Source organism: Bidens hawaiensis, unplaced genomic scaffold (assembly GCF_021521415.1).
Source record: "Bidens hawaiensis isolate Kalapana, Puna unplaced genomic scaffold, B.hawaiensis_p1.1 tig00001758_1, whole genome shotgun sequence".
Lineage (NCBI taxonomy): Eukaryota > Viridiplantae > Streptophyta > Magnoliopsida > Asterales > Asteraceae > Bidens > Bidens hawaiensis.
The window spans coordinates 101,584-126,376 of record NW_027491099.1 but is presented as its reverse complement, the minus strand read 5'-3'; the positions used below and the strand labels follow the sequence as shown (position 1 = coordinate 126,376).

Sequence of the window (24,793 nt, the reverse complement as noted above, 5' to 3'; positions counted from 1 at the left end):
CCTTGCTAGACTTGAAGAATAACCTTGCTTGTTGAAGTGTAGTTTGATCGAACATACACTTAGAAGAATTTTAGAAGATAACTTTGCTCGAAGGAAAAATACCTTGCTTGAATAAGTATAAGCTTGCTCGAAGTGCTTGGTTTGCTCGTATTCCATACTTAGCCATTCTCTAAGGAGGTTGAGAAGATTCCAATCTTTCCTTTGTTGAATATTGATCCAAACATCATCTTTTATAAAATTCAACTTCGGGTCATCGGTTGAAAACGATCCGATTCTTTTTCCCTTTGCCTTTTACTTTGCCTTATCCTTCCCAATCAAACATTCCGGTTCAGTCTGAACGTCATCGCTAAAATCCATATTAAAATCTTGGTTACAACGGGCATCCAAACCACCCGTGCTAAAGTCTCCACTTTTGGACGTTTTTGTCCACTTCAATGACTCAACCTCATTTGGCACCGAATGCCACTTCGAACAATGTCGAACAATTTCCCAAACTTGAGGGGTAGAGAAAGACATGCTTATATTTGGCAACATATCGATTGTTTGCCAACTTGTATCGACGTCATTAATACCACTCGTTGGACTATCCTTGGCGTTGATGTATAGATTGTTAAACCATTCCAACTTTTAATTCATCTCCCTCCATTTTCCGTTTATGGAACCATGTCTCCGATACATCGGGACTTGTAAAATTTCATGATATTTCAGCGTGACGACCTTCCAAAAACTCTATCCCATTTGAGCATTACCTAATAACATATATATAAAAAGTAAAACGTAAACAAATTTAAACAATTGAGATCTTTAAATAAATTATAAAATTGTAAACAATACTCTTTGACGCATTCTCGCTTTCGCTAACCCAAGCTCTTGCCAAGGTGATTTCTTTGTAGAGTTCCACATGTTAACCTTTTTCTCGAACAGGGGTTCAACGGTTTCGGGTTGGTTTCTTTAGGGCCCCGTTTTTTCGAATTCTTCTTTTTTGCGGGTTCGGGTTGGGTTTCCGACACCACCTCTTGAACATCGTCATCGTATGAAAGATTTGACTTGAAATGGCTTATCGTTGGAGATATTCGTTATACTTGAGCCATTCGTTAAAAGCTAAAACCGCACCTTGCGCTACCTCCGGGGTAAAGTTGGGATCTATTTTGGGTTATGTTGAACTGGGTTTGAAATTGATTGAAATAGGTTAAGAATTTGTAGAAGAATAAAATGGTTGAAATATGTTGAAATGGATTTTAAATTGGTTGAAATACATTGAAATGGGTTTGAAATTGGTTAATGTATTTAATATAGATATTAATAGGTTTCTTTTTAAAAAAGAAATAAAATTTGACCATTGGAACGTTCAAAAACCAAGTCATCATTCGCAGTAGCGTGAGGGCTGACATGTGGCTGCCACCTAGGACCAGTGGGGGTTGCTCATTGTTGTATAGCCATCAGCCTAAGAAATTAGCCTGAGTGTTGACATAGGAAGTTAGAAACACTTTTTAGATGTAAACCTAAGATATTATTTTATCAAACATATTACGTGGAAGGACAAAGCATAGAACCCCCTCCCCTTCACCTTTGCTCAAAATAATTGAACTCAACGTTTTAATTTTGATTCAAGGGAAAGAAAGAAAGTGTGGAGTTGAAATAACTCACTAACAACGTTTTTTAAAGGATTACGTGGTACGATTAAATCAAATAAGCCCTTCCAGAATAAATACTCGGTTGCTTCACCTTTTTTTCTTCTCAACAGTGTAAATTTATGCGTTTACGTCCAAAAATATTTATACGTATTGAGTACCCCGAAACAGGGTTGTGACTTTCTGCCATCTTATATAAAAGTCTAAGCACCACGAATTGTTTGAAATGTTTTTAAAAGAATCATCGTGTTTGAAATCCACCTGAATAAAATCCAAGCCGAGCTCGAGTCAAAGTATGCTCGTGCATTGCTTGCTCGTTAATTGAATAATTGTATAATCTGTCTACATGTACTATTTAATTTTTGTATCAACGTGTACAATGAGACACGGCCCATTAACATAATGAAAAAAGGCGTTATGCCTTTATGCCCAATATAACGAGAGCCAATTCTAGCCTACAAATACATTTTACTAGTCAACCAAAAAAATTGCTTGGGCTTTCATCCCATTCAAACAAAAACCGAACAGTTAGAAATTAGCAGTCTGCAGTAGCACAGAAGAACAATTGGTGATGTGTAGCTTATTTTTGTTTAGGTATTTGATGATTTTTTTTCTTTACTTTCGTGTTGTAAGTATTTAACCTGATGTTAGCCAAATTCATTTCTATTCGTCACCGTCACACACAATGCTTGTTATATTAATTTGTTGTATTTGAGAGATAAACTTTTTTTTATTATTTCTTTTGTCGTAACCCAGTATCGATCGAATTCGCCTAGACTCATAGCCGCACCGCATGAAATGATAAGTTATACGGTTACTAATGACATCAGTCCGGTACAATGCACCAGATATGCTACCTTGTTTACTACATTTATAAAGCTTAACATATTGATATTACGAAAAAGAACATAAATTGCAAATGCAAAGTGAAGGTTAGGGTTGTAAACAAACCAAATGTTTAACTAATAGTTTGTGAATCATCCTGCGTAAGGTTTGTTTATTTCGGTTCGTTCGTTTAACAAATGAACGAGCATGTACAGAGCCCCCATTTTTTCAATTGTGTTCGTGAACGTTTGGAAATATGTTCATGAACGTTCGTTTGTACATGTTGTTCACGATAGTGTTTTGTAATTTATTTATTTTATCTAAAAATTTTATGTTCCTTAATCTATCATCCCTAACATAAAATACGAAATCGTATTCTTACATTGTTTTGGCATTGCTCCTATTTCTTTCATCATTATTCACATTGATGAATACATCGACATTAATATCTAGACCTCGCCGATTTATTTGTGTTCGTGGACTGTTTGTGAACACGCTCATTCCTCAATGAAGAAACACAAACACAAACACATAATCTCGCCCGATAAGTATTTATGAACACGTTATTTCCTTAACAAAACGGACATGAACAAGACCTTGTCTGTGCATGTTCGTTCGATTCGTTTACAGCCCTATTAAAGGTTGAATATAGCCATCTTTGTATTCTTTCTATGAAACAACCAATTTATTCCCACTTAAAATATCTAACCTGCATTAATACAGATTTAAACTTTGTCATTTAAAAAATTTGTCATTGAAACAACCACCATTAAGTCTTTCTTAATCACCTTCATACTCACCCTACCGGCGTTACTCCCATCCATCACACCCACCGAAGAATCCTCCACCAGCCAACCGGGGAAGAAACTGGTGGTGGTGATTTCTGTTGGGGTTGTGGCTATGGCTTGGGGAGGGTGGGCAGTTGCCCCCATGAAAATTAAAAAGATAGTGTTATTCATATTTGAAAATCCCGAGCGCCCCTCATACAAATTTGCAGTCGCCTCCCTTAAACTTTGGAAACCACTAAAAAGAAACAGAAACAAAGTGTTTATTGAGTTCTTTTTTGGTGAGATGAGGGTGTTTTGTGTTACAGGTGTATCCAAGTACAGAAGATGAAGATGATGAGGAGGAAAAAGGACAAAACGTAGCATACAAGGACATTTCTTTTTATAATTCTCTATTTAAACCCCTAAGAATATTATATATTCTGTATCACTTTTCTATCTTTTCAACTAGTGTTACCATTTTAGTAAATTGGAACAAACTCACAAAGATACATAGCATGGTAGTGTAGTCAAAAAAAGCGTTATATATTTGTAATGATGTTTGACGTATTTTTGTTAATTATAAGAAATTTAGTTTGATTATCATTTTTATTCATATGACTCGAACCCGACAAGAAAAAATTATTATATAGTGATAGCCAAACGTTTCGCTCCCCCTAGAAAAAATTTCTGGGTTCGCCATTGGGACTGGTTTACTTTGTTTATAAACACAAATCAACCGGTGAAGAAGCCGTGTTTTACATGATCTTATTGGTTAACTGGGTATGGTGGGGCTCGTGAGTTCTCCGGTGACGAGGTCTCATAGTTATTAAAAACGTTTTAGCTTATTATATGTTTGTGTAAATTTGTTTCTGGAAGCAAGTGGAGGACTAAAGAACACTATGTTATGTTGATAAGTTCTTCATGTAAGTAATATAAAATATGATAAATATTAAACCTATGAACCTGTTACAGCATGGAGAATAGTAATCGCAGCAGAGTATGAGATAGTTGACATGTTTGTCATCTTGGTAGAGTTCCCCTTTAGGATGTATAGTTAAGAATGGTGTTAGGGTTCTTGAGAGGAACTCGGTTTTATGAGAGAAGAGGCACACAAAATTGTTATGTGTGTGTGATTAGGTTATGATGTTAATATTTATCTCTCTATATATACACCCAAGGGGAAACCCTTTATTAGTTAATTATAGGTAATATGTATATTTAATATTTTGATCTATTATAATATAAATGATTATAATGTCCATATATAAATATATATTATTCTTACATTCTCCCACTTGGCTGAGTAATCATTTATTATGAGTATTAGATAAGCCTTAACACTCATTTTAGCTTTAAACTTAAATTGGAGCAGAGAAATACAGTCATTGAATTGAACATCAACTCAAGACCCCCATTAATCATACTGCAGTCCTTATTTAAAACTTAAGTAGTTATGATCAAAATTTTCAAGTAAGCACCTCAAACGTTTAATTTGTATAATAATTTGTCTATATGTCATTATGCATGCAGAACATATTAAGAGACATACAAATCAAAACTGATGAGGAAATTTAATAGTTAATCATTCATATTATGATATGCAGCTGCGCATAGTCATCAATAACCCGTCATTATTACAAGCGCTTTTATAATATTTATGGGTGAGACTTTTATTTATCTGATCCTTAATCATATCATGAATGTATTCAATACGAAAATTTAGATTCCTCAATTAGTTCATAAACGAATAATTAATTTCATATCAAAATTTAATGCAGCGCCTCTCAAACTGTTACTGTTTGAGAAAACATGGTAGCTGACTTTATCACAATAAGTCTTAAATATATAATTTATATGGAGTTAAATAAAAACTTATGAGTTCACTAATAAATGTTCAACAACATTTATTGACAACAACGTTGTAATTAATCAACATATTATGTCGTTATGACTTAGGTTGTTGTTATCAGTTCATTATGACTCCTCCATGAGATAGATTTGTCAACTGACATAAGAATATATCCCGAAAATTACATTTTCTTGTCTTTGAATATGACAAAGTTTAGAGTAATCTACCGGTTTGAATTCTCACTTCTTCTTTTAAATTAAGTCTCGCGTTTCTTTTAAAGATATCTTAGTACTCTTTTAGATGCTTCACATTAATCTAGACATATCTAGTGTGTTTCAATTTTGAGTAATATCGAAACGAGTATAGACTTGAACTTATATAAGGCTTCTACTTAATAAAGCATAAGGAAATAATCTATGTGTTCCTATTATCCTCTAAAGTAGAGCAATACTGTTTGTTACATGTGTAAGGAATATCTCTGAGATCTATAATATCAAAGTATGTGTGAAAATTCTTTGACTCATGTAACATATACTTGTCAAAAGAATGTCATCTATATAAGGAAATGTTTGTTTTTAGTTGCTCCCACTCATCTTGAGGTATGTACATTAATCCACTTGTTTTTGATGAAAATACTTGTATAAATATTTCATCATATTTTGATGTTTGCATTAACCCATATATGGATTTTATTGACTTATAAACTAAATGTTCTTTGACCTTCAGTTTATAACTTTTTGGTTGTTTTATGAACATATAAATATGTAAACCGATTGTTAGGGAAAGTTGTTTTAATGTTCATCTAATGTAGCTCTTAACTATTGTAAGCTACTAGAACAATAATGATCCTTAAAGAAATCTTTTGTAATATAGGTAAGAAGATTCTTTGATAATTGGTTTATCCTTGAATATAACCTTTAACAATCAATCTTGCTTCTTATTGTCTTAACGTTTCGCATTGGGATTTGGTTTAGTTATGAACACTCTAAGGTAATTCAACCAAATCTCAAAACGTTATCCTGGCTTATGAATCTTAGTTTAATTTCTTAATAATAGCATTATTCCATTTAGAATATTGATTGATTTAATGGTTTAATTAGAAGGAGTATGATCATTAAACTTTCCAACATCCATTTCAACTTTAGTTAGGGAGCTTGCATAATCATCAAAGTTAGTATGTTTAAAAACCTAGATGACCTCTTGAGTTGATTATTGGGTTTATATGAAGTTTCAGTTTTATGAATTAGCTCTTGGTTAGGTTACTATCATTTTCAGGATTCTAAGTGTGTAAGAGTTGGTATAGAATGGTGTACAAGAGGTGTAATTGGAGTTAAATTTGGAGTAAAATTTAATGACTCTATTTCCCCCAGCCTCTTGTACTTTTGCCAAGTCATTATAAGGACTTTTACTGCTTCCACTGACCTTAGAAACCTTTAGGAAATTAGCATGCTTAGGGTCAATATTTATAGACCAATCAATTCTAACAAAGAAACAAGTTAATAATGTAAGTTGTTGGAGTTTCTCTTGTTGAGGATTAGTTTAGTAAGAAATCCGAATTTTCCCAGTTTAAGCAACAATGAAACTTTTGTAAGAGATTGTAAATTCTAAAGAGATAAGTTTTGATAGAATAGTGTTGTGATGGAGCAATGTCTTATACAAGAGGTGTAATTGAGATAATATATAGTTTTCACTCCCCCACCTCTTGCAAATCTTGTAAGTTATGATTGAGACACTTAAGGCTCCCACTGATCTTTAATATCTCTAGGAAAAATACAAAAGAAGTTTCAATGATGCACGTGAGATGGGAATCTGTTGTATATATGTTAGACTTGATTTGATTTCATTAACGTCCAGATGTCATAGTAAACTTAGGGACATATTTAGAAGAAATCATATTAAGTATATATGAATGGATCTCGTTAAGACCGTGGATCATAGAAGACAGATTGGATACAAGTAAATAGTCTTTTAAATGATAAAGAATTATGTCTGAATATTTCATATGAATAAGTTCCACGAATGTAAATTGAAATATAATTCTGGTGGACCCATACTTAATCCTTAAGCCAAACAATGTTTAGGGCATCTAACACATGATTTAAAATCACTGAGAATGAGATTATATGAAAAATCACTCTCATTAACCATGTAATGATTTCTCATGAAATTTGGTTTTAATGGATGAATTTTATATGTCTCATTTGTCTTTTGTTACATTTTTATTTGCATGATAACAAAAGTTGTGAAAGTATATAATATCATCTAGTTCTATTTTATAAATGTTTCAATCCAGATATTGATAACAAATAATAAGAGAGTTTAAGGTAATAGTGACTTTATGTTGGCTATGCAAACCTTATAACTGTCATAATGTTGCTTAAGCATTGATACTAAATTCTGATTAATCTCCAGAATATTTAAGGTATCATAAAGCATAATTTAAAGACAGTTTATCATGGTTCTAATAACCTTAACATTTAAATTTGTCACTAACCCTCATGTTAGTTATTTGTTTATTTTTTGGTAAACATATAGAATTAGGCTCAACCAATCATGTGTTAATTCAAATATTAAGTTAGCAGACTTAAATATCACTAATATAACTATCAATTTTAGCCAGTTGTTCTTTTGAATTATGGCTAATCTTGTAATGCCTATGCCTAATCTAATGACATATTTTTGCAATGAGACTTCTCCTTAGAGAACTTAAAGCTGGAAGTAATACTTGTCTTTTGTCTATGAACCTTAGAATAATCCTCTTTTAGGTTTTAGTGGTATTGAGTTAAATAAATCTTATTTTCCAGTACCGGATGCTTCTTTTCTTGTACATATGTTGCTGATCAGCACACTCATTTTTCTTTGGTACTTCTGAGTATTATAGTTGATTTTTAAGACACCAAATTGTACTATTGAAAATTTGAGTATGCAATGTACTAGAATATTCTACTTAATATCATGTGTAAGCCCTTAATTTATGGGTCACGATTGTACATTATGATATATTCAATAATACCATCTAACCTTATAGTTAGAACTTTTACGGAGTGCATGAATCTTGGGAGTTATTTTGATTAGTCTTAGGAAAAACTAAATCTATAATAACTCTAGTGATAGCATATATTTATATAAGTTCTTGATTATCATTATCGTAATAGACATTATGATTGACTCATTCCATTTGTTAGGCTCTAGTTTTCAATGGAATAATTGTTATTAGAAAGAGCAGTAGGATATTCATATCATGTCTTAATGGATAATTAAAATTGAGAATAGCTAAATGTTATTAAAACTCTTTATGAGACAAAATTCAATTGTGTTTTGAGATTAGAGTGGATGATTTGGATGAGATAGCTATTTATAGAAGAAAATTATAGTGAGTAATGTTATGGGATATTAAGATAATACATATTAAAATTTATGATCATTAATGTGAGGATCATTATATTTTATTGAAATGTGATATGTCTATTATTAACATCAAACTAATAGACTATAATTAAATGTTCTACTTAAACAAAAAATAAATCACCTTTGCGCAGAATTAAATTTTATTTAAGTATGTGTGCAAAATAATTGTAACACATCACCTTTGGGCAGAAGTGAGACAATTATTTTAATTATGCACATGCTAGTTTTGCTGAATAAAAAAGTAACACATCACCTTTGGGCAGAAGTGAGACATTTATATTATGTTAGGCAAAATCTAACAAAAACTTTCAGTTAGACTTGAATGATATGGTAAATGTAACTCATCACCTTTGGGCAGAAGTGATACATCAAAAGTTCATTCAAGTTAAGCCTTTATGTTTTGTAAAATTTTATAACATTTAATTATCTACAAAACATTTTAATGAGTTAATAGTAAAAACTTTCTGGGTAAAATAAGGATTTCGAGAAATAACGTTTTCGGGTAAATTATAGTTTTTGGATGACATGGGTTCTTGGTTAATATGTTTTCGAGTAATATGGGCTTTTGGGTAAAGTAATGAGTTTTTGGAATATTAGTGTGTTTGCGGGAAGAAGATTGGAAAACCATTCCAAAAAAACCCGTATTAGGCGATTTAATTTAAAATCCGAGAACTCTAAAATCCAAAAATTAATATTATCCTGATTAAACTGAAAACACAAAACTAAAATAATAATAAAACCAATACAAATAATTCCGTAAACTAGTTGATCCCTAAACAGATTTCGAAAACTAAAAGGATAATAATAAGATTTGGTTCAAATCTTTTAAGGATTAACAATTATATATATTTCCTATTTTAATGGAATTCAAATCTTTTAAGAAAATACCAAAACTTTTAATTAATTCAAGATTTGAAAAAATATATCTCTAAATTAACTTTAACAGATTTTTATCCAGATTTGAACCAAAATATGTTATAATTTTCAAAAAATTTATGATGAACACGAAGAACATCGTTTAAAATTTTAATTATTAAACATATTCAAAAACTGGAATCAAAATCTTTAAACATGATTTTTACAGATTTCGAAAATATTAGGGTTTATTAAATATGAATTTTAGCGATTTTAAAGAGTTTCATATATTGTTTTCGTAATAGAATATGAATAAGAAACCAAAAAAATTAGGGTTTATCAAGTTTTAGTCCATGTCTTCTGATTCAATTCCAGATTTAGGGAAAACATGAAAAACTGATTAATCAATATCATTCTGATGCAACATGTTGATCAGTTCTTTATGTAAGTAATATAAAACATGATAAAAATTAAACCTATGAACCTATTACAGCATGGAGAATAGTAATCGCAGCAGAGTATTAGATAGTTGACATGTTTGTCAGCTTGTTCGAGTTCCCCTTTAGGATGTATAGTTAAGGATGGTGTTAGGGTTCTTGAGAGGAACCCGGTTTTATGATAGAGGAGGCACACAAAAATTGTTATGTATGTGTGATTAGGTTATGATGTTAATATTTATCTCTCTATATATACACCCAAGGGGAAACCCTTTATTAGTTAATTATAGGTAATATGGACCATCAACAATTTCGAAACTAATATATAATAAGGTATATTTAATATTTTGATCTATTATAATATAAATGATTGTAATGGTCATATATAAATATATTATTATATATTATTCTTACATATTATTCCTTAAAACTCCTTGAATCAAACAGCAAAGGGTATGAATGTTGGCACAAGTCGATGGCTTTCTAACTTGACACCCTTTTAAGACGATTAAATTGATGAAAAGTAACCATTTGGCATAGGTAAAGCCTTTAAACACTTGGGTATGAGAGAATGAGGTCTTAAGTTCAAGTCCAACATGTGACAAAGTTCAAAAGAAATTTGTCATTTAAAAAAAAGGTTGATGAAAAGAAAGGGTGGGTTCACATCGGTTAAAGATGTAACAGAGTGCTTTCATAGTGATAGTGTGAAAGAGGGAGTGTACCCTTTGAATTATAAATGATTTTGTGGGCATATATACTGGATGATGTGTGCAAGGAAGTTGGGCAAATGCAAGATAGAATAACTGCGGGTTCTGCAAGGGTCCCAATCAGTGCACCATTACCAGTTATGACAAGTTATAAGACATTTCATAGTAATAGTTCATATCCAAGGTAAATATTATGTTTCAAATGCACAAAAATAAGCTTCAATTTCCCTTCTAGTTTTGCTCTTGAATATAAGCAAGTTTTAAAAAAATCTAGTTGAAGAAGGTGTTGGAATTTCTTGGATCTTTGAATGAGGTTAGAAAGTAGAGATGTAGTTATTTACTTATTTGCATACAGTCATACAAATAGCTTTTAAGAGCACATGTTTTAGTTAATGATACGCTCTGCTTGTGGTGCGCGCATATAACGTATATATGTGTTAACCCTATGGTGGGTAAAAGTGAAATTGCACTAATTTTGACGTTATTTTACTAATCTCGTGAAAATAACGTTAAAAGTGGCAGAAGGTTAATCATGCGTCATGTGGTGGCGTTGATAGCTGAAAGACAAGGGTACATGCACCAATCAGGCGGTGTCCCGATGATTGAGTGCTATGTGCCTTATGTCCAAGGCTTGATGCAAAACTACTATCGAGCCACCGGAAGCAGCCCCTCTATCCATATGGGGTAGAGGTAAGGTTGCCTACATCTTACTCTCCTCAGACCTTACCATAGCTTTGCTATTGGTGGGATATACTGAGTACGATGATGATGTTTTAGTTCCTGAACATGCAAATTTTTTTATGTTTTTTGAGTTTCCAGAGTTTTAAAAGTGAATGTTATCCCATAATATAATGTCAGAAATCAATGAAAGGTATGAGACTTGTCTCACATCGGTTGTATAGACAACTAGTGTGCAGTTAATAGGCCAAATGGGTTACTCGCCCATTAGACTGGTATTTTGAGTTAGGTTCTCCTGTTTGATCTTTAACAATCCAACAAAGAAAACAAAAAAGAAGCTCAAATCGGGGCCGCCAGGGGATTGAACCGCCTACTTTAGACGAATCAACAAGCCATTGCTATACATAACCTGATTCAAGGCCCATATTTTAATTGAATTGGAAAACAAATTTCATCAATCCTACATGCATTGCAAACAAACATAGGTAGTAGATCTGAGAGTCAAGAAAACTTTCATAGTATGAGTACATTTATAAAAAAAATTAAAAAGAAATAATCTTCTAGTCTTAATGAAGAGATGGGAATTCATCTAGCTGCTTGATGAAGACTCAAACAGGGATCATCTTCAAGATCACAGCAATCGGCATGCTCATAAACCCGGTCAACACACTATAATACCATTGTCTCATGGTCAACGGTGAAGTACTTGCAAAAGTACCCAAAAACTCGATTATTATCACTTGGAAAACCACAGTTGCACTTAAAACACCCACAAACACATTGTTCTTCAATATCCCCTTGAACACGTTTAGTTTCTCCATTTCTCTAGAGTTAACCTCGTTAAAAAGCTGCACAAGTTATAATCAAACTGTTATAATTGCATCATTCATGTATGTATGTTCTCGATTTTGAAATAACATTTGGCCTGTAAACACGACTCGTTCATGAACGAGGTTTACGTTCAACCTTTTATGCCAGTTCATTTGTGTTAGTTAGGTTACATTTATTTAAGTTCATTTATTTGATAGACAAACGAATATGAACACAAATTTTGTTTTAGTTAAACAAATGAACAAGAACACATGCCTCGATAGCTCATATATGTCCGTGAATGAGGTTTACGTTCATTCGTATAAATTCGTTTTGTCCGTTCTTTTACGTTCATTGTGTTAGCTATTTTACGTTTATTTAATTAAAGAACGAAAATGAGCACATGTCTCGTTCGCTCATATATATTAGTGAGCATTCGTTTATGTTCGTATATTTAAATTTGTTTATGTCAGTTCGTTTATGTTCAGTTATGTTAGTTAGTGTACGTTTGTTTAAGTTCGTCCATTTACGTTCGTTAATATATTCATTTAAAAATTTTGACCCGTTACAAGTTAGTCTAGTTTTAACAACTTTATAGGCCTAGCACTAGGGGTATTCACGATTCGGTTTGAAACCGCCCATACCAGTCACTGGTTTGGTTTCACGGTTGGTTTATTTCGTTAACTTTCGGTTGGTTGGTTTCAAAAGTTTCAAACCGTAGAGAGCGGTTTGGTTTGCGGTTTGTATCGTAAACCGGCCTTAAAAAACCAGACCGGACCGTAAAGTATATTATATATATTTATGTTATACACTTCGTATTAGATAAATAATGTGAACTACACTAATCATATTTGGTTAACTAAACGCAAATGGGTTTAATTGAAGTGCGAAGAAGGATGCTCATTTAAGCCAATGAGTAAATATTATGAGAACATGAGTCATTCGAAGTCCCTGTTTGAATTCTTTTGATACAACAAATGCTTTTTCGGCATAATTAGTTATATCTTATAATGCTTTTTCGGTTTTTGATAACCACAAACCGTTACTAACATTTTGGCTACGGTTTGACCTAAAAACCGTCATAACCAGATCATGAACACCCCTACCTAACACATTTTTCTTCACATTACTTTTAACTGGTTGTAGCTAGTTATTTTCCTTCATCTACGTTCAGTTATGTTCGTTCGTGAACCGTTCATTTACACTATTAGCGAACGAATATTTACAAACATGAACATGCTCATTTTCTTAATGAATGAGCACGAACAAGAAGCCCTCATTGTTTAGTTATTCGTATTCAATAGTTTTTTTCGGTTAAAGAAAAGTGAACGAACACGAACATGACCTGCTCGTGTTCATTTGTTTAGTTTTGTTCGTTCATGAGCCTTTCGTCTATACTGTTTACGAATGAATGTGAATGGACATAAACCAACACAAACATGTCCATTGGCTTAATGAACGAATACGAACAAGGAAACCACATTTATTAAATTGTTCTTGTTCGGTCGTTTATTCGGTTAAAGTTAAATGAATGAACAAGATAATACCTGACAGAAGACAAATGAGTTGAATATAAGTGTGTTGAGGATCAAATCTGAATTGTCTCCATGAAGGCCATAAAATGATTTCCCTTTGGTTTGAAGTAGCCATATTATTATGAACTGATACAATGATTGTCCAAAGATGTTCCTCCACATAACCTTGCTGATGAAATTCCCATGTCGACCGACAGGGGTTCGCTTCATTAGTGCATTGTTTGGTGGCTCAGTAGCAAGTGCCAGTGCTCCCAGTGTGTCCATGATCATGTTAACCCATAATAGTTGAACCGCGGTTAGGGGAGTGCTCCCTATAATAATACAAAAAAGGAAAAGGAAAAAAAGAACGAGCAGATGATTCGTGTTATATGTTGCAAAGGTATCTGCCCCCTCATATCAACCAATATTGAAATCTTTGCCCATGAAGAGCTCAAATGTTTGTTTTTTGTCACCTGACTCGGTATGCCTGTAAACGAACTGAGAGAATTGTTCACGGGTAGTTCGTTCATGCTTTTTTGTTTAATAAACGAATAGACACGAGCATAATTTTTTGTTCACTTAGTTAAACGAATGAATATGAGCACACGTCTTGTTCGTGAACTATGTTAAATGATATGGTCATTTAAATTCTTTAGCATAATTACAATTTAGTCTACTTATATTCACTTTTTAGGCCCAAAACATTGTGATTCACATTCACTTCTAATTGGTTTTAGCTCAGTTATTTTTGTTCATTTATGTTCAGTTATGTTTATTCTTTTACACTCATGAACCGTTCGTTTCTACTGTTAACAAACGAAAATAAACGAGCACAGACACACTCATTTTCTTAATGAGTAAACACGAACAAGAAAACCACATTTGTTTAATTGTTAGTGCTTCTTCAGTCAAACAAACGAACATGATCGTTCGTGTGTGTTAGGTTTGTTTACAGGCCTACTTGAGTTGGAACATCTGAGACGTGATTTTTGGGACCAACATAACACATGCTAGGATTTGCCTAACGTGTTACAATAACTGTACCTGTCAAACAAGCTGATGTGAAGTTCACCATTAAAGCAACAATGTTGACAGTTAGCTGAAACTGTACAAACTTTTGAATGTTAACGTATACCGACCGACCCCACTTTGCGACCGTAACAATTGTTGAAAAATTATCATCTAGGATAATAACATCCGCGCTCTCTTTTGCTACCTAAAGTATGGTAAAACATACATAAGGAAAAATTCACATCTATATGAATGATAAAGTTATGCTAAAACCATGCTATCTTGCCTCAGTTCCAGCAATGCCCATTGCTAGCCCGATATCTGCTTCATGAAGTGCCGGTGCATCGTTTGTTCCATCACCTGTAACAGCTACAACCTCCACGAACGTGGTCCGCAAGTGTTTTACCAGTGTATGTTTATCTAAAGGTGAAGACCGCGCCATCACCTACATTACGCATAAAAACCTGGCTAAAATTTATAATATGTCGGATGCAAGCTGTGCTTTAACTAGTCCATTGTTAAGCAGGGCACTGTGGTAGGGGTGTGTATAAATCCAAAAAAAAACTAATTCGTAACAGAAAAAACCGAACCCAAACAAAAACCGATAGTTCTATGTTCTCACAAAAACCGAACGTTCAGTTCATATTCGATTTTTCATGAAAAATAAACTGAACCATATTTATGAACTTTCAAATCTTGAAATTTATGTAATTTATATGAATTTAATAAACAGTGTAATCCAAATATTTTAGCCTAAATTTAGTCCCAAAGTTTTAGGTCCAAATACATTCATTTTTGCCAATTACTTTTTAAGCCCAACAATTTCAAACCCAAGTGGTAAAACGAAAACAAACCCAAACAAAACCCGACTCTTTAGTTTTATATTTTGTTAAAGAATTGAACTTTCGGTTTAGTTTCGGTTATGCATGTGATATAAACCAAAAAAAACTGAAACAAATTTATGAATTTTCATTTTTAGTTTTGTTATTTATGTGATTTAAAGAGTTTGGAAAAAATTGTGACCAGATTATTTTAGCCCAAATTTAGGATAACTGATCACAAATGACAAAAAAATAAAAAAATAAAAAAAAAATAAAAAAAAAACTTAGTCCCAATGTTTTGGGTATAAATTCATTATTTTTGTTCAACTCTATTAGGTGACGGGTTGTCAACTGTCATCTAATAATAAGTTATGCAAACCTGAATCTTGGGAACAATTTCATCCAACTCCTCCAAACTCTTCTCACGAAAATCTGGACCTTCAATAGCTATACCGCCATCTCTAAGTATACCACATTCTCTAGCTATGGCTTTTGCTGTGTTTATATTATCACCAGTGACCATACGAACGGTTATACCAGCAGATCGACAAAGAGAAACCGATTCCTTAACACCTGGACGGACGGGATCTTTTATCCCCACAACGCCTATACAAGTATACCCAGAAGATGGAATTGGAGTATCAGCATTCACACTCTTGTCTAAATCTATATATGCAAGACACAATGTTCTTAGAGCTTCACTAGCAAACAGCTCAATTGTACTTTTCAAATGGTTAAGTGACCCTTCTTTAAGATCAACCACTTCTCCATCTGCATTGAGAATTTTGTTACATGCAGCTAATATTATTTCTGATGCACCTTTACAATGTGCTCTTACACCACCATCTGGAAGCTTTAGAACAACTCCCATCCGCTTCTTGGACGAGTTAAACGGCTCGACTCTTATTATTGTCGATGACTGGCGCTCGGATTGGAAGTCACCGCCAAGTGACAATCCATATTCCAGTATCGCAGCCTCAGTAGGCGTTCCAAGAATCTCACGCTTCCCTTCTTTGTTATTCACTACTTCTCCGCCTGTGTTGGTGAATATTGATTGTAGAAGAATGCTTAACGCGCTACCATTGACGCCAGGGTTTCCTTGTTTTGATACATCCATGATGTTTAGACATAAGCATGACTTGACGACGGTCATTTTATTTGTGGTCAGTGTGCCTGTTTTATCACTGCAGATGGTTGTGGCGGACCCCATGGTTTCACAGGCGGCAAGATGGCGTACAAGAGCCTTATCGTTCATCATTTTTTTCATCGCAAAAGCGAGGCTTAATGTGACAGCTAGAGGCAAACCTTCGGGAACTGCAACCACGACAATGGTGACAGCGATAGCAAAGTATTCTAACAACTCCAGCGCCTCGTCAGCAGACCAACTCCATTGTGTTCCTGTTGATATCTTACTAGAGACCAGTTGTTGCACCAGAACAGCAAAAGTGACCACAGCGAAAAAAAGGCCAATCTTTCCAATAACTGTTGCGACTCCATTCAGTTTAACTTGAAGTGGTGTTTCATCATCTCCACCCTCACTTAAAGTTGCCATGAGTTTTCCCCATTGCGTTCGCATCCCGACAGTTGTAACCAACATTTTGCACGAACCGTCTTGAACCTTAGTTCCAGACATTAACCAAGGGTTCTTGGCACTAACCATGACCGGTTCACTCTCACCGGTCAAACTAGATTCGTCTATCGAAACTGCAAATCCTGAAATGAAAAGACCGTCTGCAGGGACTTGATCTCCGATTGAAAGATGCACAATATCACCAACAAGAAGTTCGTATATTGATAACTTTTGTCTGTACCCGCTCCGTGTAACTTGAATAGATATTTTCTTCTTCTCTTTATCTAAATCTCGAAACTGTAAAGATTGGCGGTAATCACTCGTTGCAGTTACAAAAACCACCAGCAAGATACTTGCAACAATCCCGAGACCATCGTGAGCTCCTTTGGGCCACCCTTCGGTTGCAATGCCAACAACTAATGAAACAATGGCGCACATCGCGAGGATCATAAGTGTCATGTCATGAAGTGCTTCCCAAACAAACACCCAAAAGCTTCGTTGTGGGCTTTCGGCAAACTTGTTGATTCCATACACTCTTTGTCTGCGGGCTAACCCTTCATTGTCGATAGAGAGCCCGTTTGTGGTTGATGTTTTAAGCTTTCCTGCAAGGCCCTCCACGCCACCATGAAATTTTAGCTTTTTGAGGTCATGGCCTTCGACTACAGCGGCCGCTTCATCAGCGCAAATGTCAAAACCTGCCTCTTTTACTTCATCTGGGACCTCATAATCACCATTGTGTGCTCCTAAAGTAGAATATAAACAAAATCATTATACAATGGAAAAATAAAAGAAGGTTGAGGATGTTAGATTAGAATGACGAACTTGCCTTGTATAAACTGAAATGCAGCCTTTGACACCAAAACTGCAATCCTCAGCTTCTCCTGATAATTCAATTTTAAACTGGTGAATTAAAATAGCTCAAATTGCAAACAACATTTGTAAAATATAGAAATGTCCTGCTATTAGTATACTACCCAAAAGTGTACCCCAGCTTGCATGTCACAAAATATGAGCTTGTATAACCTTTGTAGCCCTATCATATGGGCAATAAGTATACTAGGGCAAGATAACCAGTGTGGCTTTGTTAGTGGTCACAGCAGTCATTCTTTGTCTAGTAAAAATATAAAGCGTCGTATCATATGACCCGTATGACGTATTACGCTTCGCCGTGTTATACAGTCCGTCTGACCACTTTTTGCCAGTTGTGCGGGGGGGGGGGGGGGGGTGCGTATGGCACGTCATTGATGTCTAGATAATCTTCGAAGCTGCTTGATCCTTAAGAATTTGAGATAGCCCAGCTACTTTAACCAAATATTTTCTACACAGTCTATTTATTTGCAAGGCTACAACACTAGAGAGAAGGAACAAATTTCAATGTGAATGAAATTCAGAATCACATCTCAAAATAAACATTATATTACACTCGCGGTATACCTAATTGCACTTCAATCATTATGTCTCATACATTAATCGATACAATCTATTCTATTCACCAACAAAAATAGGCACTTATTTCAGAAATAAATCGATAATTATAAAAAACAAAACTATCTACCTGATTGGTACGTCGCATAGCAGCAGCCTCATTGCGCTTGTGTAGGTTAGCTGTGTGACGAAATCGTCTCTTAGGGTTCTTAACAACATGACACAGACTCCTCCATTTCTGTAACACCTCATCAGAGGAATGTTTCGACTTCACCGCGTGAAAATTCTGATTCAAATAATTCTCCATCCCCATTTTGATCACGCAAATAACTAACCGGTCAGATCTCGAAATTGATACTTGTTTTCCAAACAAAGCCGCGCTATATTAAACGCGAAATACGTGAACATATATAGAAAAGTTGGTGGAAAAGAAATGTAAAGAGAAATAATGAGGAAGAAAGAATCAGATTCTGGACATGATGCTGAGGAAAGAATAATATGCGAAATGAGAGATGATTGATGAACTTTACGCTAATGCGGGTTGCAAATTCTTCGAACTTAAACGTGGTCGTTAAGCTACATGCACCGTGGAAATTGAAAAATATGTGAAATGACGGATTGAAGAGAAAATTGTAACATGCAGATTTGAAATTAATGGTTTTGACGGAGAGAGAGGAGCTATGGAGGAGTGATGTTAGTTTGTAACGGTTTCTTTCTTTATTATGACAATGTACCGAAATATGTGGAATTAACAATGACCAGAGATTTTTTCATGTTAAGTATTTTATTATTATTATTATTATTATTATTATTATTAATTAGGAAAATTGGTTTTTATTGGTTCAAACTATTTCATTTTTGTCGGCGCCGGTTCCAACTTTCTTTTTGGCCGGTCCTAACTTTAACATTTGTTTCTTCCACCACTCCGCGACTAACAGAGTACTAACTTCGTTATGTAATTGGTAACATGTCCATCCTTCATGTCAAAAAAAAACATGACATTGCTGCCTACATGTATATTACCTTATACATAAGGTGTTTGCACTCACAATCAATCCCCAATTTTCACCTGTCACACCCAAATCAAAACCCCCAATTCTTTCAAGAACCATATTATCCGACACATTAATGAAGTATTAATCACATTAATACTTAGGATATATGTTAATATTGTTTATCATGTAAATATTATTTAGTTGAAGGGTATGAACTGTAAATATTATAATCAGGCCTGTTTAGGTAGTTATGGTTTATGATGGTTGTTTGATAAAAAAAGTCTGATATAACGGAATTAGCAACTATACATAGGACCCTCTGATTGTTGTAAAAACTTAATTCGTTCATAATAGAATTCCATTCACTATAGATTATTTTTCAATTCCTATTGTTATTAACGTTCCTGTAAATCATCAATTGTTGTGGCTTCTATGATTACCAACAATTAACCTCCACAACTTGCAAACCGCGGTGAATCTAGCGACGTTGATTGGTTGAAGCAGTTTCACGATTGGCATAAACACATCGAGAGGTATCCGATCGAACGTCGGTGGAGGATGAACACATCATATATAATCTAATCGGATAAGGCTGCGTGAGAAATAGAATAACTTGCGTAGGTTGAATTAGACGATGTATTTGGAGTGTTTTTGGTTGAATTTGTGCGGTTAGACACCGATTCCCAAACTTTTTAGAAAAGATTCGACATATTAAAGTAGAACTGTTAATTGATTTTGATGAGATGTGTGAGTGAGTGAGTGAGTGAGTGAGTTAGTGAGTGAATGAATTATAGTAGCGGTGGTCAAATATGGCGGGTGGTGGTAGTGATTAGTAAAGGAAGTACTGAGGTGTCGAGGTGGGATGAGACATGTGAGTGAGTGAATGAATTGATTTTGAACAGATCGATAGGATTGACATGTAATGAGGGTTCTTGAGAGAGTTTGGGGGGTTTTGATTTGGGTGTGACTGGTGAAAATTTTGGATTGAGTTTGATTGTAAACACCTTATGTAGGATGGACACGTCATAACGGAGTTAGTACTCCGCTAGTCGCGGACTGGTGGAAGAAACGAACGTTAAAGTTGGGACCGTTGCTAGCCAAAATGAAAGTTACGACCAACGCCGATAAAAATGAAATAGTTGGGACCAATAAAAACCAATTTTCCTTATTATTATTATTATTATTATTATTATTATTATTATTATTATTAATTCCTTGGTTTTAATTTTTGGTGATGTCTGATAAGACCAACTGGCATTGTATCCTCTCAGCATCACTTTCTTAGCTTTCAATAGTGGTGTTAACTCCGCAGGACTGATATTTAGATATCTGTTTAAGACATGATAAGATATGTTAATTAAAAAGATGTACTATGTTAATTATTTTTATTTTTCTTAAATTATTAAAATTAGTAAGCTAGACTCTATCATTTCCCCTTATTCGTACATGAAACTTAAATCCGTCTTATAGTCACGACATATAAAGTAGTTAAAGGAGTCATATTCATGTTTGATACTTTCTATTAAGCACGTCGTTTCTAACTTGTTAAAATCGTTAAGACACAAATTGCCAGCCCTTTCGGGACTACTATATGTTTAAATAAGGGGCACATATTATGGGCTCACATGATTTTCCAACCGATAACATAATCTAACTCACATTTAAAAAGAAAAAGGAAAATATTAAAAACTAATTATTTTTTAGTTAAACTGTTGCACGTTTTTGAAGGAAAAGTTAGTGTGAGAGTCTCATGCCTACATAATAGTGACATGGTGTGACGTTATTCACTTCTTAGTTAAATCAATACACATAGTTTAAAAAAAATATATACTTTCATTTGTCAAATAACAACTTAACTAATCAACTAAGAAGTTCAAGGAGAAATTGTTTACAAAGTTCAAGGAGAAATTGTTGCTTTCTCTTGTGAGGTTTGTGATATTATTTAATGTTGTTATCTAACATGTGAGTGAGGTTTTTATAATTTATGAAGTGATTTAGCGTGTTGTGAGTGGAGAAGAGAAAATATAGTTATTTTTCGGTATATTTGAAAAGTTCATGCTTGGTGCGTGGGTAAAATGTGTTTTTAATGTCTAACATCGTGTGTTTTTAGTTAATTATATATATCGAACATGATTACTTTGAGTGGTTTTATGATTGTAGGTGCTCGAAGATTAAAGGAAATAATTTGGAGCATTTAACACGATGAAGAATTAAGCTATTGATGAAAGGAATAAACCGAGAGGGGGGGTCGGAACGACTCATGTGCACTAAGAAAATGGAAAACGAAGAAACGTGTGCATACCCCACCGTAAATTACACTAGCCACCGTAACTTACGGCGCTGTCTGGGTGTAATTAACACCATAGACTAGAGCTCATAAACGGTAGAAGGTTGGGTCCACCGTAAGCTACGGTGGACAACCGTAACTTACGGTACACCTGACGAGGAAAGTCGGCTTTTGGTGGTTTTCTTCCATGTTTAAGTTGTTTTAAAACCTAGGTTGGGAGGTCTTCATACCTCAACCACAAAGGATGACTTTGGAGCAAGGATTTACCATCTTAACGCATTCTATTCACTAACATCAATGGTTTCATCCTTCAAACTGATAAACAATACTCAAGATGTAGTGGCAAGACTAACCCTTTGTGACCACTTCAAGATAATTTTATGACTTCTATTTGTATATGTGGATTAAGTTTTGATTAAGCTTTTGTTTGATTGAATCTCTATGCTTATTTGTAACACCTTGGCTAAAGCGGAATAAGCCCGAGTGTGACGTACAAATTGTTTAAAACACATGTGACACTATTAAGTGACAATATTATCATTAATTCATTCAATGGTATCAAGTGCACAAGTTGTTGAAAATAAAGAAATTACAATGAAAATGAAACATTCAACTCTTATTTAAAATATCCTAGGTCTAGTGTCTTCATACGTTTCATCCTCTAATAATTGTACCTGTAACATATATATAAAATAATGTCAACTAACTTAATAGTTGGTGAGTTCACACAGTTTAAATACTACCTAAAAACCATATAATTTCATGAAAACTTGTGAAAAGCAAATAAGGGTTCTTTACACTCGAATCAAATGTCTCAAGTGTAAAGAATAAATGGAGGTCTTTTCTAGTTGGAATTGTGCACCAACGTACTCAGGTCGGGGTTCCTTTTTCACTCGAAACACGGTCATGAGTTCAAAGGGGGGCGTATGAACATACTTATAGAAGAAATCCATGCGCGTAATTTTTGAGGAAGTAACAAGTAAATACACAAGTCCATGATGTGAATTGTAGTTTGTAATAAGAATAAATAAGCAAATGGGTTTGAATATGATATATGTGTTACCACCCCCCCCCCCCCAATGTGTAAAACGTTAAAAAGGGGGTGTGAGAAACTCACCTTTGAGGTTGGATGAAAACATGAAAATAATACGATAAGCGCGTTATATGAAACCGAACGATCGAATCTCACAAGCTAAAATAATAAGAACACGAGAATTACTAACTAATTGTTGAACACCGATTAGATCCAATCAACACATATCCGTAATATATTGATTAGAACGTAAATCTAGTTATATGATATGCTATTAATTAGGTAGTTGTATAATATTAATAATATTAGTGAGAGAGAGAATGGACAGAGGTTCGGTATATAGCTTAAACAATACATAAATTATGAAGGCAACAACCTGCCTCATATAGACGACAGATCCCATTTGTTACACAACCCGTAACGAATGGTCTCCATTCTTTAGCATTACATAAGTTAAACGAAAGGTATAGCGAATGACTCATTCGCTATACCCCCATTTGTCAACATTCCATGACGAATGGGTTACATACTTGACGAACTAAAGTCCTTTCATTAAGCACCCTTAATGAATGGACTGTACAAGATAACAAACTGGCTCATTCATTAAACATCCTTAACGAATGAGTCTTACATAACGAATGGGAATATATTTCCATAAATACCCCTTAACATTATAATAATAACAAAATTACAAACTATATGTTATAAAGACTCGAGACGACAAAACCGTTCACTAACAAACACCCCCTCGTCTTGAGCTCTTTGTCTTTAATTTACTTGAAACGCTTCGTCTTCCAATCTCGACAACTATGAATCCCGAACGCATGACGCGCATGTACAACGCGCTGGAATTGCATAGCTCTATCGTAATCTTCACGACGCTCGATCAAATTCTTTTTCTCAAAAAAGCACGTCATTGTCGGTTTCATTTAAATTAACGAGCCACATCGGATCGATAACTCGTATAAAACTGGTCTTCAAACCTTTACCCAGCACAATGACTACCTCGCCTGTACAATTATCGTAATACCAACTATTAAACGATAAATTAAGATTATGCGAAAACGTTTTAACCGCTACACGTTTCATTGTTTTGGGCGTTTAACCTTAAGTACAAGTTTCCTCCAACCCGTACGAGGATCAGTCTCAGCAATGTACTTACGGGTTGGGACTTGTAGCTTATAGAACTTAAAACCACGGTTAACCTCGAAAAGCAAATGTTGATGAAACCATTCTGCTAGTCGATTTTTTACCGCGACTTATAAACGACCGGTTGGCGAGTGTGCAGACATCCCACCTCGGCAGTGAGAGAACGTCATTGATGTTTTGAAGCTACTGAACACCGTTCTCCCACTTGATAATACAAACTTTCAACTCAGAGTCGTATAACCAAGAAATGATATACGGGCTTGAAACATGTTTTCTGATTGTCTTTAGCTCGTGTAACAACATCCATTTGTTGTTCTTCATCCACGTACCGATAGGCTTCGATGATCTTTGTGGTTTGAGCCTTGGTACGAGCCTTAAACCAGCCAACAATATCATCAATAGATGGATCAGATTCTCGTTCAGGCATCTTGGCTTTGTTCTTTGTCATCTTTTCCAGATGGTCTTCAGCAGCTTTAACATATTCTTCAGTAAATGTGGGAATACCCTGATCAACATTTGAACGTTGATATAGATCGAGGTATTCCTCTGTTGTCACATCCTCTGTCTCAATCTCTTCGTCTTCATACATACACGACGTATTCCCATGTGGAATACTCGCATCAAGTAATACTACCTCATCGTTCACAACCTTAACATCCTCCTCAGCTTCCAACGCGTCCAATTCTTCATCGTTCAGCCCTAATAATAGTGAAAGATATTCGCGAGTTAGGGCACGATCAACAAATTGTCCTTCTTCAATCTAGTCTGCGTTGGCAGTGCTTCTCACCACCCCCTCATTATCCATAAATAGTATGGTGTTGGCCTTGATTGACTCGATAGGTTAAGCATTTGTCGAGTAATGACCACCAACTATTTATCATTGCCTTCACCACCACTAGTGCCAGCACCAGAGGATGAACCGTGAGCTTGTTTCGGCTCACTTCCTCAAGTACCTGGAGCATCAGGATCGTCATCATCGTTCTTCGGCTTCTTTAGAACATATTATTTGCATGTCAACTGA

At 34.6% G+C, this 24,793-nt stretch overlaps 1 pseudogene across 1 annotated transcript; it reads right to left on the bottom strand.

Annotated features, from left to right (window-relative positions):
* Positions 1 to 11,726: 11,726 nt before the first annotated feature.
* Positions 11,727 to 18,621, bottom strand: LOC143596799 (calcium-transporting ATPase 2, plasma membrane-type-like; annotated as a pseudogene). Its single transcript, XR_013146781.1, has 6 exons — positions 18,439 to 18,621; positions 15,693 to 17,764; positions 14,779 to 14,937; positions 14,526 to 14,697; positions 13,515 to 13,813; positions 11,727 to 12,005 (listed from the first exon to the last, which is right to left on the bottom strand). The product of XR_013146781.1 is annotated as a calcium-transporting ATPase 2, plasma membrane-type-like (transcript).
* Positions 18,622 to 24,793: the final 6,172 nt, after the last annotated feature.